We start from the raw sequence: 16,932 nt of genomic DNA on the forward strand, positions 1-16,932 counted from the left end.
GTAAGACATAGCTTTTATACAAGCACAAGGTTCTTTTCTAAAAACTGCCACCATCCTCAGGATGAGCACTGTGACTCTTCTGCCAAGCTCATAAATGACTAGGCAGGAAATTGACACCTGAGGCAAGTTTAAGCTGTTCTGATAGTGAGATTCTTTCTCGAGAGTTTGGAATTGAAAGCAAGACATTTATCCATTTCTACCAGTACTTGAAAAAAATAAGACCATACTGAGGAGCTGATGGACATCCTCTGTCCTGCACTTGGTGAGGTAGAGGTAGGAAAGGCAACAGGGAAAGCAGGGGAGGTGAGCAGAGCCTCTGAAGAATGGAGGTAGAAACCATCATGGTCCAGCATTGATGGCTTCAGGCTCTGATCACCTAGATTCTGGACGGAGGCCCTTGCAGTTCTCAGCTTTACTTCTTGTGCTTTCATGACAAACACTTTTTCTTATAACCGATATAACTACTTTGAATATATTTCCATTCACTGAAACTTGGCTAAGATCCCAGGTAGTGTGCAGCCTTGCATCATGGTGTTGCTGCCTCAGCATCCATTAGCCACTAGCCCCACTAGCCTCACACAAGGGCTTGCCTTAGATAACACCACAGCGTGACAGGTTAACGTGAGTTCCTTACAGGACTTCCCTAAAGCCTCCCCAGCCTCCCAGGGCCTTTCCTTATGCTACCCTTAGGTAAGACCCAGTGGAGCTTACCAAAAGCCATACTTTGTGGTTTGAATCAACTAATCTGGCCTGAGCCCAGGAACCCCAAAGCATTCCACCCACAGCCTCTAATAAAGGCATGTACCCGGGTCCATGCCTGTACCCCGTCTTGACCTCCCTGTGTAGCCCCTAAGGTGTGCAGTGAGCTTCATCCGGGACCTGTGAGTAGTAAATCTCTCTATTGTAGTGTCTGTTGTGGTCTTTTGTTTCGCTCGCCATCCAGCAACCCAGGGCTCTACTTAACAAATGTTAACAAAGTCATAACACCCTCCAAGACCGGATTATTCTCTCAAGAGGGTGGGGAGTGTGAAGGGAGCAGAGAGCCTGCGCGAGAGCCAGCCATCAGCTGGATGGCTTCTGACAGAGTCCTGGATTTAGGTAAAAATTTAGGATTAGGACTGAGAATGGAAATACTAGTGACAGGAAGGGAGGAATGGAATGTGAGACACATTTAACAAGAAGGATGATCTACTGGGTTACCAGGAGGTGAAGAACAAGATGGAGGAAAGATGGCTCCAACCCAGATGGGATGATGTCATCATAAAAGGAAAGAACACAGGGAGGCTGAGTAGATAAGGGAAGAAGGGTAGGATTTTTATTTTGGACGGGCTAAGTTTGAAGTGATGATGGAACATCAAGTAGAAACATACGGACAGATGCTTGGTCCTAGAATGCAGGCTACAATTCCCTCAGCGCTAGATAAGCAAGCACAGGGTTCTTTACATATGGAAGCCATGAACAGACTCTCTGAGGGAGAAAGGATTTTTTTTTAAGATTTTATTTATTTATTCATGAAAGACACAGAGAGAGAGGCAGAGACACAGGCAGACGAGAAGCAGGCTCCTCACAGGGAGCCCGACATGGGACTCGATCCCGGGACTCCCTGAGGATCACGCCCTGAGACAAAGGCAGATGCTCAACCGCTGGGCCACCCAGGCATCCTGGGAAAAAGGATTTAGAGAGAAATGGAAGACAAGGATGTCTGGTAAATGGCTGCAACTGAGGACAGAGGAAAAAAAAAAAAAAAACACTTATCAAGACTGAAAGAAAACAGGAACAATGTGACACCTCAGATTTCAATAGAGGATGATTTTAGTTTATTAAATGGTGCAGGGATCAAGAGGAATAAAAGTGGAAAGAGGTTATTTCCCGCATCATTTAGAAAGTTTCTGACATTGTATTTTCAGTGGGGTTGAGGACAGAGCAGCTGATTTCATGTGTTTAGAATCTTGAAAGAGAAATGAGAAAACAAATGTGTGAGGTTTCCAGAAGACACACTGAGAATTTCAGCAGTGGAATTAGAGAATTCAAATGGGTAACTAGTATGGGCAGCAGATTTTTTAGGCAGTCTGGGTTGTAGTTCCCACGGTGAAGGTTTTAAAGAAAATGTCCTAGAAGTAAAAGAAATTGAGAGAGAGGACCCTGAAGAAGGATGGGTTCATCGTGGGGGTGGAGGGGTAGAGGTTGTTTCAGATGCAGGAAACACAGATGTGCATGCTCCAGGTGCGGCACACCTCTTGGAGCAGCATGCGGCACCGCCGCCACCCTTGGCCTTGGTTGGTGGACCTCCATAACCAGAGAGACAGCCTCCCCGTTCCCAGCCAGAAGGAATTACAGGAAGGGCTTCCAGAAGAGGGAAGTCACGGGAACACATTATTCTCCCGGTCTAGACTCTTGTCCTTGAGCTACACACATAATTTCCACTCACCTAAATGTCCTTCAGTTCTCTTGCTGACGTGTGGAACCACCCAGTGCTCCTCGTGCCTGAAGGCTAGCCAGTGCCTAACTTGGCCACCTGCTCTTCATTTACTAGTGGTTACAAAAAGCCGTGGTCATACCTGCAAGATCCAAGAGCTCACAGCTCACAAAGATACAAAAAACTGAGTCAGAAAGTACCCTCTACATGCAGAGACCAGCTGCGCATGCCTGCCTCCTCGCCTTCCACCCCCCACTCCCATCCCCCCCTCCACCCCCCTGCCCCTGGAGGCTGCAGGGAATAACACAGACCTATAGCCAAGTCCCCACCACTCTGCTTTTCTTCCCCCACTGGAGACCTGAGCAATTGTGCACAAACCTCTGCCTCATGTACTCACATATACTCCACCGCAACCTTTCTCTCCACCTTCCTCTCTGCCTACTGTTACTTAGGAAACACTCACCCTATTTGGGAACAAAAAAAGATCCTAATTATGGTTACACAGTAAGAGCAGTGTCAGATGTACTTCATCCTTAAGGAAAAGGCAAATCCAAAGTTCAGACATACAGATGCAAAGGTCTTCTCCACCGACCAGTCATGTAGGCAAGGGAGCCTCCTTAGAAAAGAATTCCATCTGTTTCCTCACTCTTTGGTGAATTTGCTTTCTTACCAATATTCAGGGACAAACTAGTATCTTTTATACTAGTTCCCATGCCCAGTGCAACATCTGATGCTCGCTTAGCTCCTCTATCAGTGCTTGTTGCTTTGGACATAAGGTGATTTGTGCGTTGTGCATGTTCTTTTTTGTTTTAGTTATTCATATATAATCAATGTGATTATTAACATATTATTAATGTAGGATATAATATGCTAATGGAGAAGTGATACATTAATAATTATACTTCATGATAACTGCATTGCAATAATGTAATCCATGTTCATGGATTAATAATTTAATCCATGTTCATAAAAAATAATCCTGATTTTTATATAAAGAATAACAATTTAATGTAATATACTGTGAATATAAATATATTGTAATAATTTCACTGGAAGTACACGGCACTTTAGGTGTGCATATCCAGTCACTTTGTGATTTTGTTTCTATGGGAGAAATGGAAAGTGAATTCAGAGGGCTGAGAAAATTCTTACAAGCAAGCTTTTGGTGCACTACCAATTTGCCACTCATGTGATGGGTGGTCATTACTTACATTGTGAATGTCTTTAACTTTTATTTTGATTTTAGAGTTTTCTGACTGCTTTAAATCTAGCTCTCATAAACAAACCCTTATGGAATAAGAAATGAACCCAAACTATGATCAGTCCAGGGGGCTGGGACTTATTGCCAGGACTTTGGGGCCCTTGTCTCCAGGACTCTGCCATTGGCGGAGCCACAAGAACCTACAGAGTCTTTTAGTTTTATCCACTTCCACCAGTTCTATTTTTGTATCCCCATATTTAGCACACAGAGCTATCTTTATCGCTCCAGCTGACTGGCATGAGAGTCCCCAGGGCATAGTAGTTATACAGGATTATTGAAGCATACTTCCTATTCTTCAAATAAGACAATGCAGAATGCAGAAAAGACATCAGCAAGGGATCACAATGTTAGAAAGAGTGTGTGTGTGTGTGTGTGTGTGTGTGTATGAATTACTAAAGATTTCTTTCTTTGTACTAAGTTTTATGCATTATTAGAAACAACGTTCATAATGCTTTCTGGAAGTTCGTTTTAGGCTATGTAATGAAATCCACTCTTATGCCTAAGTTCATGTGAAAACATCATTATGAAATAAAGTTTCTTACAACCCAGATTTCAAAAATTGGGAGTTTTTAAAAACTTCTATTACCCTATTCTCAAGTGAGGCATCCATTAGTTACACAGTCTAAATGAACAGTTGAACTGTTCTCATAGGCCAACACGGCCAATCTTTTGCTTGCTTTTCAGTTATTCAGTTTTCGTCGATACTTGTAAGAGTGGCCGGCTGAATATATCACAGAGGAGAGGATTGAGTCCTGAATAGGTAGTAGGGTCTCACAGCCCAAACTTCAGATGCTATTTATGTAACGATAGCTCTTCTGGTTTAGATTTGTCTAGTACAGGAGCCACCAGGCACCTGAATCCATTCAGCACATAAAATGAACCTTGTCAGAACTGAGATGTGTGCTAAGAGTAAAATACACACTGGATGTCAAAGACCTCTCCTTCCTCCAAAAGAAACGTAGACTATCTCACTAACACTCTTTTATATTGATTACATGTCAAAATGATAATGCTTTTATATACTGAGTTAAATAATTATACTTTAAAGACTAATTCTATGGGGGTGCCTGGGTGGCTCAGTCAACTAAGTGGCTTTCTTTTTATTTATTTTTTAATGTGGCAACTAGAAAATATAAAATGCCATTTGTGGCTCACATTTTGTTTCTCTTGGACAGCACTGGTCTAGAGGACTCCACAAAAATAGCATGACCTGTAAGAGTTCTTTAAGATTGGAAGCAAGAGCTGCTGCAGAATTTTACTCCAAATCAGGCTAATCAGAGGAGAATATGACTTGCAGTAAAGGTTAAAGCATGCCCTGCATGTTTAGTTCCCCCACCCAAAGAATTTTAATGGTACCCAACCTGACAGTGGAGTGATGCTTATGAACACAAGCCACTAAGGGAAGAGAAATCCTAGTATGGTGTATTTACTACCTGCCTCACCTCGCTCTTTCCTAATTGATAACACAGCCTACATTTCAGCTCAGTGGTTGCTAATTGTGCTCATTCCACTGGAGAATGAACCATGAGTTTGAGTTTTTGTTGTTTGTCCCCCCAACCACATGCTGCTAAAATGAAGACCAAGGATCATTTCATGGAAAATAGAAATATGAATTTGATATTTTTACCTCAAATAGAAAATAAAACTTCTAGGATTTTATGTATGGGCAGCCAATGGCTAGTTCATTATTCAAGGAGCATTAGTAGTGGACACACATGCACAAGGAGAAGTTCACACTGACCCTGAGTATTAATATACATAAAAAATTGAGCACCAAATCCTTGAATGTGCGATTACCAGATAACCGAACCAAAAACATATTGGGGAATCACTGCTGCCAGCAAAGAATTGTGTAACTGCTGGTAAAAACAACAGCAATTTCAGGAGTGGATTGAAAACAAAACAATACTATCTTTGTAATGTTCTGAAATCGTTGCATGAATAAAACTGAGACTGGCTCCTTTGCATTTCCCAGTCTGATCTGCTGACCATCTTGTCTGCCCATAATTGTTTTCTGCCATTCATTTCCTCCAATTGTCAATTATTACTAAAACAATTATGAAAAAAAATGTGTGTGTCTTTGTTTCCTGTTGCTGATGAATATAGTGAAGTCACAGACCAGGCTAGTGCATCATAATCTTTTCCATTACAATGAATTATGCTGTCATAAACAGGATACAGCTCTTTACTGGGCAAAGAGGCCGTAAATGGGGCTGAATTAGCACAGACATTATTGTCAGCCGTGACAGCCATGACAGCAAGAATTTAGAACACTGGGACTTAGCTCTCTGCTTCTTAAAGACATGCTGTTTTTGGCTTCCGACTATAAGGGTGGTACATGCTTGTCTTGGGGAACATGTTTATCCCAGAGACAAAGCAGAAAATAAAAATCCTTATTATCCCCCTAACTAAAGACTCCTATTGTTAATATATTTTTTAGGATTTTATGTATTTATTCATGAGAGACACAGAGACAGAGGCAGAGACACAGGCAGAAGGAGAAGCAGGCTCCCTGTGGGCAGCCTAATGCAGGACTTGATCCCAGGACCACAGGATCAAGACCTGAACTATTCAACTACTGAGCCACCCAGGTGCTCCCTATTGTTAATATTTTGATATGTAAATTTTAGTTAACTATTTTTCATTAAACATATATAATTTTTAAGAAAAGGAGATCACACCCTATATATAATTTTTTTTGCCTTCTCTTTTTCATTTAACATTCACTATAAACATTAAATATTTTAATGCAGTTTAATAGCTATATAAAATTCCACATTGTGGAACACTATTTGACAATTTCCTAATTCTGTATATTTGTGCAAAGTTTATCCGTTACAAATAGATAAACATTCTTTTACATACGTGTTGGTCTCAATCTATGAATATTTCCTCAGGATATATTCCTGAAAGTTAGATTATTTAACTTTTGACTAAAAACTATACTGTGTATCTTGCAGTAAATATTTAGAAGAAAAGGCCTAGGAAACATTCTTAACAATAAAAGCCCATATGCTCATTAAAAGCTTAATAAGCAAACTTGGTAATATGTGCCCCCTAACAAAATAAAGAAGGGCCATAGGACGCCTGGGTGGCTCAGTGGTTGATCGTCTGCTTTCGGCCCAGGGCGTAATCCTGGAGACCCGGGATCAAGTCCCACATTGGGCTTCCTGCATGGACCCTGCTTCTCTCTCTGCCTGTGTCTCTGCCTCTCTCTCTCTCTCTCTTTCATGAATAAATAAATAAATCTTTAAAAAAAGGGGGGGGGACATATTTTTCATGGTTACAAAGTTTAAGAGAAATCTGAAACTGGCCTACTCAAACTGCCCTTCAGACCAACCAACCGTAAGGGGAGGGGTATGTAATTCCATGAAGTCCTTTTCCAGAATCTCCTAGCACAGCAGCCCACACATGGTTCTGCAGTGGTTCTGTGAACTGGTTTCCTAAAGAGCTTGCTTCTAGCTGCTCCTGTACGGTCCCTGCCTGGCCGGGGCATCGTTACCTGGCATGGCCACGAGAGGGCAGCCAGGGACAAAGAAAGGGGTTTAACCTTCTAGACCCTGCTTTCAGCATACCCTTGAATTCACCAGATAAGCAAGGAAAAGTAACAAACGAGGCATTGAAGGGAGAACCAATTTCGGAAGTAAATAAGCACGCAAATACATAAATGCAAGTACAAACTCGTCCCTTTGCCTCGGGGAGATGCACCAAAAGCTGCAGAATTCTGAGAGCTACCAGTTAGAAAAAATTAAAGACCAGGAATCCAGGTAAAAATCGGGTGACAGCTTGAACGACTGGTGCCTTTTGACTTCTGCAGATGCAGAAAGGAAATTCAGAGCAGGTCCCTGACCTTCTCTCGGGGAATTAGCAGGGAACAGGGGGCCTGTCCCCCTCCCTACACACCTGCATTCCAATCTCTGCCCCCCTAGCTAGGGAGTCCTGGACAGATTGCTTAACCTCTCCTCTGTTTTCCCTTTTTTATAAAATGTGGCTAGCCATGCAGCCTGCCCACGGGCGGTTGTGAGCATGAAACAGGAGACTGGACATAGAAGGCTTGGCATGTAGGAAATGCCCCATCTGTGCTGGCTTCTGCAATCTCTTTTGCTTCTCATCTCCCTCCTAAGCTGTTCCCATTTCCAGCTGTTTGCTTGGGATTTCTACCTGACTGTCCCATCAGGGTATCAAAGTTAAAATGTCTAAAACCAAAATCCTCATCTCCCTAACTCCCTGACTGCTGCTACCTCTCGGATTGGCTATTCCTTAGAATAGACTATAAAACATAACATCCTCTCTAAGGCTTCCTCTCCTGCTGTAACCCTAGCCAATTAGTTTACAAAGCGTGTCGGTTTTTTCTCTCATGTGTCTCCATCTAGTTTCCTTCTTTCTCTTGTCACCAGAACCCAGGCCTTGGCAACCTGTTCTCTTTGCCCCACCAGGTCCTGCCTTGAATGGGCAAATTTTATGGATGTCATTTCCCTTTTCAAAGCCCCTCAGTGGCTTCCCAGTGGCTTTAAATTAGATTCTAGACTCCTCTGTCTGGCATTAAAGTCCCACCACACTCTGACCCCAACCCCCTCCAGACGCTTCTCTTGTCCCATGTGCTCACAGCCTCTGCCCCTGTCAAGCTGCTGACGCACAGCTCCGTGCTATGGTGGCCAGATTTAGGAAATTAAAACACAGGACATTCGGTTACATGTGAATTTCAGGCAAATAACAAATAATATTTTTGAATCGAGTGTGTCCCGTGCGGTTGGCTTCATATACACCTGTGCAATAGGACATAGTTACATGAGAAAAAGTTCATTGTTTATCTGAAATCCACCTTTCACTGGGAATCCTGGTTTTCATCTGACATCCCTAATCCTAAGCACACCAAGAATATTCCTATCTCACAGGAATGTGCAGAGGCCCACATATACAGCTCCAGTCTTGTTTTGGATACCCTTATCTCCTGCTATCCCCATCAGATTTCTGCCCTGCAAAGTCAGCTCACCTTCATAACTCCATGGAGCCTGCCTGAATCAGGACTTCCTTATCTGGTACCCACTATCTACATCATTCATTTGGTTAATATTAATAATTAATTTCCTGTGGGATGCTTTGTGTCTTACAGAATTCCCTTTCTCTGAGTAAATGCTGAGTTATCAAAGGTAAAGACTGCGGGAAAACTTAATAAATATGCTTTGGTGGTGGGGTGCCTCTGTTAACCGGTTATATAGGGTGTAAGGGGATCAGGGCATTGGAGAAAGAAAACCTTCAGATGCCACTTATGTGGATTTAAGGTGCTCATAGAGACACTAAAACCAATATGCAATGCCTCCTGCCCCCATGATACCAGGCCAGGTGGGCACAGCTGCCTGACCTTGGCATGCTTCTCTCCACACTCCACTTCAACACATCCTACAGGTTGTGGTGACATTTCAATTTCTCACCACTTCATACCATCTCTTCAGTAATTTGATCTCACTGATATTTAAATGTGAGGGACAGAGGTGGGTCTATAATGTAACCTCTAAATACACAGCAATTACAAGAGTCATGCTGGAAACCCAGCAATAAATTTCTATTTAATTAATAGAAAAGTTTTAAAAATGACAATTTCTTTCCCTCATAATTAGCTAACTCTAACATAAAATGCTCTCAGGAGCTTAAAAGTACATCAGGAAACTTGCAAAGCTATTCAACAAACCCCCCAAAATCTATTTTAAATAACTGGTGTTTCATGAATACATTTATAAGCATCTGTGGGGCATCCAGAAAGCAGTGTCCAACCATAAGACTTCTAAAAGTGAAAAACAATACATTCTTAGAATAAAATGCCTAACTCCTAATTCTTTCTATTATTTAAACATTCAGTAGTATTTAAAACATTTTTATTCTCATAATGTAAATACACAAATGTGTCAAATGAGAAAGTTGTGTTGAAATCAGGATCACTGTCAACACCAAACCCACGTAGGGTGGGCAATTAATTAGGTTACCTTGGATTTCACTTTGTGTTAATAATAAGGCAGACTCAGAATTGACTTTGTAGCACTGGAATGTCTTGGAAATAAGTGGGAAGAGTTTATCTGTTTCTTCAGATCCATCATATTTATCCAACATAATTTTCTTTCCTTCTTCATGTGGATGGTTTAAGTTCAACTAAGAAACGTATTTTCTCTCTTCAAGCAATACTACATTTTACTACGGTTTCCAAGGAATGAATTATAATTTTTTAATCAGAAAAAATAACCCTTAAATCCTCCTAGGAAAGACAATGGCCAATGAACTCCACATGGAGACAAAACCAAGGCTTGGCCTCCTTGCACCAGCTGCAATCTGGCTGGCTCAGCTTTTCTGGCTTCCAGCTTTGCTATCTCCTTGCAACAGATTCTAAACATACCAATCTCAAACTGGGATAAGCCAAAATAACAGCAACACGTTTCCTTCTGCTCTTTCTTTTCAGTAGACCACTAGAAACTTACTCCTTTGTTGTCATTGTGACATCAATTGAGTGACTCCAGGATACAAATGTAGGTATTTTCAGGGGTGGATGCAAATATGGTGCATCATTTAAACAAACCTTGTTGTTTGATGGCAAGGAATGTTAAAAGAATTTGGAATGTCCCTAGAAGCTTTCCAAGTTTTTGTGGGCAGCATCAACTGTTCTTGGATTTAACCCATTCTATTTAGACCTTTCCACTTCCAAAGCCAGGGGCAATTTTCAGGTCACTCAGAAAACGTATACTACACGAATGTTTTGAAATCATAATTTAAATGTAAATAACTATTGTGAACAGTTTCTATCACTGGAGCTGTTCAAGGCTGTTTTGGGTGCTTCTGGAAGGTTCTCCTTTGTCTGAAAATGAATGTCCAGGAAAAGAAGCTTTGTATCAACAACAACAACTTTATCTTCACTTACTTTTCTACAAAATACTAACTTTTAGCTAAACAACAACTTTATCTTCACTTACTTTTCTACAAAATACTAACTTTTAGCTAAAGTAACTTTTCCAAAGTTGATGTTTTTTGCTTGAGAGCTGATTTCAATGGACTCTAAACCAGAAGTGACAAAAAAAAAAAAATCAAAACAAAAGTATAAATAAATAAGCCAGAAGTGATCAAAGAAACGGTACATGGATTATTTATCAGCAATTCGAGAGGATTGGACAGAAAAACTCAAATTATTTTCAAAAATGATCTTCAGTAAAGTTATTGATACTACTTAATCCCTTGGTGATGACAAAACAGAAGAAAACATACTGGGTAAAAAGCTATCTTAAGGAAACAATTACTATTTCCAAAAAAAAAAAAATTATCATTGTTAAAAACTGAAGAAGTCAATGGCCAAGACTGACTTCTACATTTCTTCAGAAATAGAAACGAGCCTACGAGCTTTTCCTGAGGACCTGCCCTCACAGCACACACGCGTCCCTGGCGAACGCCCATTGCTCGCCATGTGCGTGTAGACACAACAATGGACAGTCTTAAAAATGACACTTACCTTAAGTCGCAGACGTGCAATCATTTCCAGCTCATCCCTCTGTTCAAATGTCTCTTTCTGCTTCGTCAACCCCTCACAAGTTTCTCCTCCACGTGTGCAACTACCTAGAGATTCCTGTCCTGTCTCCTAAAATGCTGCCATCACCTCCACTGCCCTGATGCCGGCCAAAGGGGGAAAGCATGAAAAAAATGTCAAATTTGCAAGCTGTTTACGCCTAAGGACGACAGTGAAGCTGCTAAGCTTTGAGCTCAATGAATTAAAGGTTGTTTGGCTAAATGGCAGGCACACTTCCTCCTATTCTTTCTGAACTTAGTTTTCCTGCCTCCAGTGGAGCTTTTTCCTTTCCCGGGCTATAAATAGGCTGGTCGTAAGAGCACTGAGGAAAGAAGAAGGCAGGAAATGTATTTGATTTCAAAAAGCAGTCAGAGGTGTGTGTGTGTGTGTGTGTGTTTGTGTGTGTGTTTCTTTCAAGTGAACACCGATAAACAAGCTAAGGGAAATTCAGCTTTGGTAATGGTACCAGAGTCAAAGTTTAATTTCCTATTATCTTGGTTTCACTAAAGTGACATTTCCCACAAGCAAAGCTTGGGCTTGGCGATGTACCATCTTCTGTATAAAATACCGTCAACAAACCTACATCATCTCCTTCATTTCCCACAGGAATGAGCCAGAAGGAGAATTTCCTGGGGGAAGTGAGGGAAGGGGGCAGGCCACGGGGGTCAGTCACTACTCTTACTTCTTTTCATTCGAAAGAAGCTGAAGTACTTTTGAGGCAAGGTTCAACAACAGGAAGATATTAACAGGTGAACGAGAAAAGCAGATACTTTGGCTTAAAAGAAATTATGAAGCTAAGTTTATAAACTGGTCGTCCATCTGCATTAAACTAAAGATTGTCCACAGTTTTGCTACTCAAAGATATTTAACTTCTCTCATAATTACAACAGAAAATAAAAATTAGACCTCATTTTTCACATATCAGATGGACAGATCCAAATGTTGACGTTGTCAGATATCATTCAAGTGTGGAGGAGTAAGAATTCTCAAAACAGTCCATGGGAGTACAAATTGGCGTCAACTATGTTGAGAGTGATTCTCAATTTCTTGCAAAATATGAAGTTTACATACTCTAACAAAACACTTAAACATGGTTGATTTGGCAAAATGGGAGTACAGATCTTGAATGTGGGGACAGTCTGGTTTGTGATATACACATTTAGTGCTCTTCTATTTTTTTATACTGTGCATCCCATGCTTTAAAACTTACTAATTTTGGGGACGCCTGGGTGACTCAGCGGTTGAGCGTCTGCCTTTAACTCAGGGCATGATCCTGGTCCCAGGATCGAGTCCCACCTTGGGCTCCCTGCAAGGAGCCTGCTTCTCTCTGCCTGTGTCTTTGCCTCTCTCTCTGTAACTCTCATGAATAAATAAATAAAATCTTTATAAAAAAAAGAAACCTTACTAATTTTGAAGACACATTTTAGAAACTGTTATTACTTAAGGTCCTTCTTACGATTCTATTAGTTATCTATTGATTATCTATCATTTTCTGTTGGTCATTTGACACCTACCTCTGTCAACAGGCTGCTCTTTATATTGGGGGAACACTTTGAGAAGCAACACAGGGGAAGTCAGAGAATTCCCTTGATGGAGGGGCTGCTTGGTATGCTGTCTGCTGTCCTGGACCAGTAGCCTCAGTACCTCTTGGATCAGAATCTCAGAGTGGGGGAGGGGAGGAGCAATCTGTGTGATCTCCAGGTGACGCTGATGCTCCTTACAGTATGAAAAACAGTGGTCTACAAAGTTATTTTGTTTATTAATATCCCACTTTAGAAAAAAGATTTGGGGACTATCATAAATAACACTGTAATGTGGGGCAGCCCCGGTGGCCCAGCGGTTTAGCGCTGCCTTCAGCCCGGTGTGACCCTGGAGACCCACGATCGAGTCCCACGTGAGGCTCCCTGCATGGAGCCTGCTTCTCCCTCTGCCTGTCTCTCTCTCTGTCTCTGTCTCTCTCTCTCTCTCATGAATAAATAAATAAAATCTTTAAAAAAATAACACTGTAATGTATATTTGAAAGTTGTTAAAGGAGTGGAACTTAGAAGTCCTTATCACAAGAAAAAAATGCTTGGTGGCAGATGTTGACTTACTGTGGTGATCATTTCATAATATATAGAAATATCAAATGATGATGTTGTATACCTGAAAGTTTACAATATTATATGTCCATTATACCTCAATTTAAAAAAAATAAAATTGAACAAGATTTAAGGCAGTTGATTTTGTTTTATAGAAGAATAATGAAAATTTCTAAATGCTTTTTATGCTGGTGACTCCTATTTAGAAGACTAGAAGAGTCTATATATATATATATATATATATATATATATATATATATATATATAATATTAGGAAGACACACTAATCTCCCTGTTACTGTGAAGAAGTCACCTGGAGCAAAGCAATAGCAGCAGAAAGAACAAGCTGATGGTCTATAAGGGAGAGACAAAAGTTCTCTCTCATTTGGGGTAGTCATGATAAAAATGGATAAAGTCAAAGCCAACTTTACTTATATGTATATCTGAAAATTATACATTGCCTAAAATTAGATGAAACCAAAGAAAACAGGAAGAAATTAAGTCTCTAGTTGGAAACAAAATGTCCTATTTCCCTACTTTTGTTTAGTGATTTGATTATTGTTTTCAGATCCAGCCATTTCTCATCATCCATTTGTAGCCTTCATGTAAAGACCTGATAATAGATAGAATAGGTCAAACAATGAGCTCAGCCAGAGCTGGTGAGGGAAAAGCAAGAGTATGTACATTCCCAGGCACAGATGGGGAGGAAAAGATTTCTTTAAAAGAGAGAGAGGGAGAGAAAGGAATGAATGACACTGTTGTAATAGCCGAAAGGAAAAAGGAAATCCATGGTGGTCAGGATATAACAGCTGCAGTGTACTGAAGTGGCTAAAAGGGACACGAGTTGACATTGGCAAGAAAATGGCCAGCCACAGGGTAGTATGTTTCTGGGGGCAAACCATGCTCCCATGTGTGAAGCATGAACTCTCCAAAGAAACTCCAAATACATTAACCAGGCTTTCATTGTTCATTGGAAACGTTCCTTCTCCTTTCTTGAGGAAGTATTTTACTTCTCACAAAGAACAGTTTCACAGAGCTCCCCATATAGCCCATCTCTAGAAATGAAGCATTAAAACATTTATGGGAACAGAAAGGCTCTGTGCTCTTAATCTAAAATTAATGATAGACTCTCTCAAAAGGCATTAGGGGAAAAAGTCGAAAGACCTCGTGGGGAAAGGTAATGTGCAACTTTCTTCCACTATTTTGGTTTTGCAAGTGGAGGAAAATACCTTTTTTTTATTGTAGTCACCTACAGTGAATTTCAATGTATACAATAGAAAGGAAATCCAAGCAAAAGTTGTTAGGGAAAACTACAAAAATAAAATTTGCATATTTTTGCTCAAGCTGAATGCACTGTACCTGAATGTCTTATAGATGCTTTTAATAAAATTCAATCTTTGTTCACAACATGCAGAAGTGCTAGGTGATTACACGTTGTAGGGAACTGTGTTCTTTTTCTTGAATTATATCATACTAATGAAAAGAAATCAGAACTCCTGAAAATTGAAACCATGCAGGCAGGTAAAGAATGGACCTCTAAATTGCAGTAGGAACGCTGAAAAGATAGTTGAATGTTAGGAAGGAGTTCTACCTTATAAAAATAAAATATAAATATGAAAAAATAAAATATGAAAGCTGACTCTTTGAAGGAATGAGAATACTTATTAGGGTAGTAATAAAACTTCTCCATTAATTTTATTAAAATTCAATTGTGTTCATCAGTAGTTTAGTTTTACTTAGTCTAATTGTCAGTAAACAACAATGTTAAAGTTACCTTGCAAAATTGCAATAATCCTGGCACATATGAAATAGATCAGAATATCTCACAGGGGAAGCCCAGCCTTGGTAAAGTTCAGTGGGAAAATCTAAACCAGACTGCCGGCCTTCACTGGATTTGGCTTTGGCCTCTATTGGTATTCCCCCACTGCCAAGCATCTAAAATAAAACAGCGCTAGTTTCCATGTAATGAAGAAGAAAAAAAAAAGGATTCTGAGACTCTCCAATAATAGATGCCTAGAGCATTATCAATTTTGTCAAGACTAAAATCTGATGTCATAATAACTAAAGAGATTATAATTGGTGTGGTGGTAAAAGTTTTTCAGGGACTTTCTTTTTGCTGTTTCTGCCAGTTGTGTGTCTCTTTGGGAAAAGCCTTTGGACTCTACCGTAAGGTAGTTTGTGAACTAATCACTGTTGGAAGCAGGGAGAAGCAAAGCTATCACTGGGAAGAAATATGCAGAAAAGAAAGCAGATCATTATAGGGACAGGGCATAACACATTTCTGAAGGCAGAGGGAGATTACCATCGGCTCCAAGAGCATTGGTGCCCAAATATTACCTTATCTTTGTTCAACATTTGGAAGGAAGACAGGAAGGAAGGAGGGGAAAGAACATGGCAGTGAAATTGATTTGCCGAGCAAAAATTAAAATTTATTGCTCTGAAAGTCACTCTGGTCTAGTAAAGGCCAAGTGGTAGGTTGGTTGCTAATTTAATAGTGTGTACAGTTTCCTTGCTTAAAAAATAGTACATTTGTTTGAATTCATAATAGAGTCAATATGCCCCATAATCCCCTGAACCATATAATTATAAACTAATGAAAAAAGTTCAAAATGGATTTAAGTTGATATTGTCAAGGTGAACATAATCACAAATTTTAGAACCCACATAACTTATGGGGTACAGGATCACCCCAAATAGATGCAGCAAGTTAAAATAAATGAGTCTTCTGATCATATCTCATATGACCAAGAGATAGATTCTCTCTTCCTTGTCGGCTTTGAAGGAGCAAGCTGCCATGTTGTGAACTGCCTCTGGAGACCACTACATGGCAAGGACCTGGGGGTAGCCTCCTTCCAACAGCCAGCAAGTAACTGAAGCCCTCAATCCAAAAGCATGCAAGGAACAGATGCTGCCAACAATCACATGAGCTTGGAAGCAGCTCCTTCCTCAGTTGAGCTTCGGATAAAAGCAAAGCTCTAACCAATGCCTTGATTGAAGTTTTATAAGACTCTTAAGAAGTGGACCCAGATAAGCCATCTGGCGAGGCAGGCTATAGAAGAGTCTCCCATCAAGATGGTTTACAGTCTTATACAAGGTAGTCACACACATATAACCATGTATTTCCCATCACCTTTGTGGCATTTTATTGGTTAAAAGCAAGTTACAGGTCCTGCCCATGCTGTGGGGAAGGGATCAAAGGGCACTGACTACCAAGAGGCAGGGGTCATGGTAGCTGCCCTAGAGTCTATCTGCCTCTATGGTAAAAGACTCAGAAAGGGGCAGCCCCGGTGGTGCAGTGGTTTGGTGCCGCCTGCAGCCTGGGGTGTGATCCTGGAGACCCGGGATCGAGTCCCACATCGGGCTCCCTGCATGGAGCCTGCTTCTCCCTCTGCCTCTCTCTCTCTGTGTGTCTCTCATGAATAAATAAATAAAATCTTTAAAAAATAAATAAATAAATAAATAAATAAATAAATAAAATCTTTTTTTAAAAAAAAAAAAGACTCAGAAAGAAGCAATGAATACATGTAACACCTAGTGGATGACTGAAGACTATTTAGGATGATGTTACCCAAAGACAGAATAGACAAACATTTCTTAATTGTTCCTCCTTCAAAGCAGAGGAAAATCCACTGCC

The 16,932-nt window shown here is 40.5% G+C and overlaps 1 protein-coding gene across 1 annotated transcript in view; it reads right to left on the bottom strand.

The window, feature by feature from the left end:
- RASGRP3 (RAS guanyl releasing protein 3) overlaps positions 1–11,497 on the bottom strand; it is a 98,339-nt gene extending 86,842 nt beyond the window's left edge. Inside the window, exon 1 of the mRNA XM_077843636.1 lies at positions 11,164–11,497. The gene's annotated coding sequence lies outside the window, so the exon portion shown is untranslated. The remainder of the gene's footprint in view (positions 1–11,163) is intronic.
- Positions 11,498–16,932: the final 5,435 nt, after the last annotated feature.

Source organism: Canis aureus, chromosome 12, assembly GCF_053574225.1.
Source record: "Canis aureus isolate CA01 chromosome 12, VMU_Caureus_v.1.0, whole genome shotgun sequence".
NCBI lineage: Eukaryota > Metazoa > Chordata > Mammalia > Carnivora > Canidae > Canis > Canis aureus.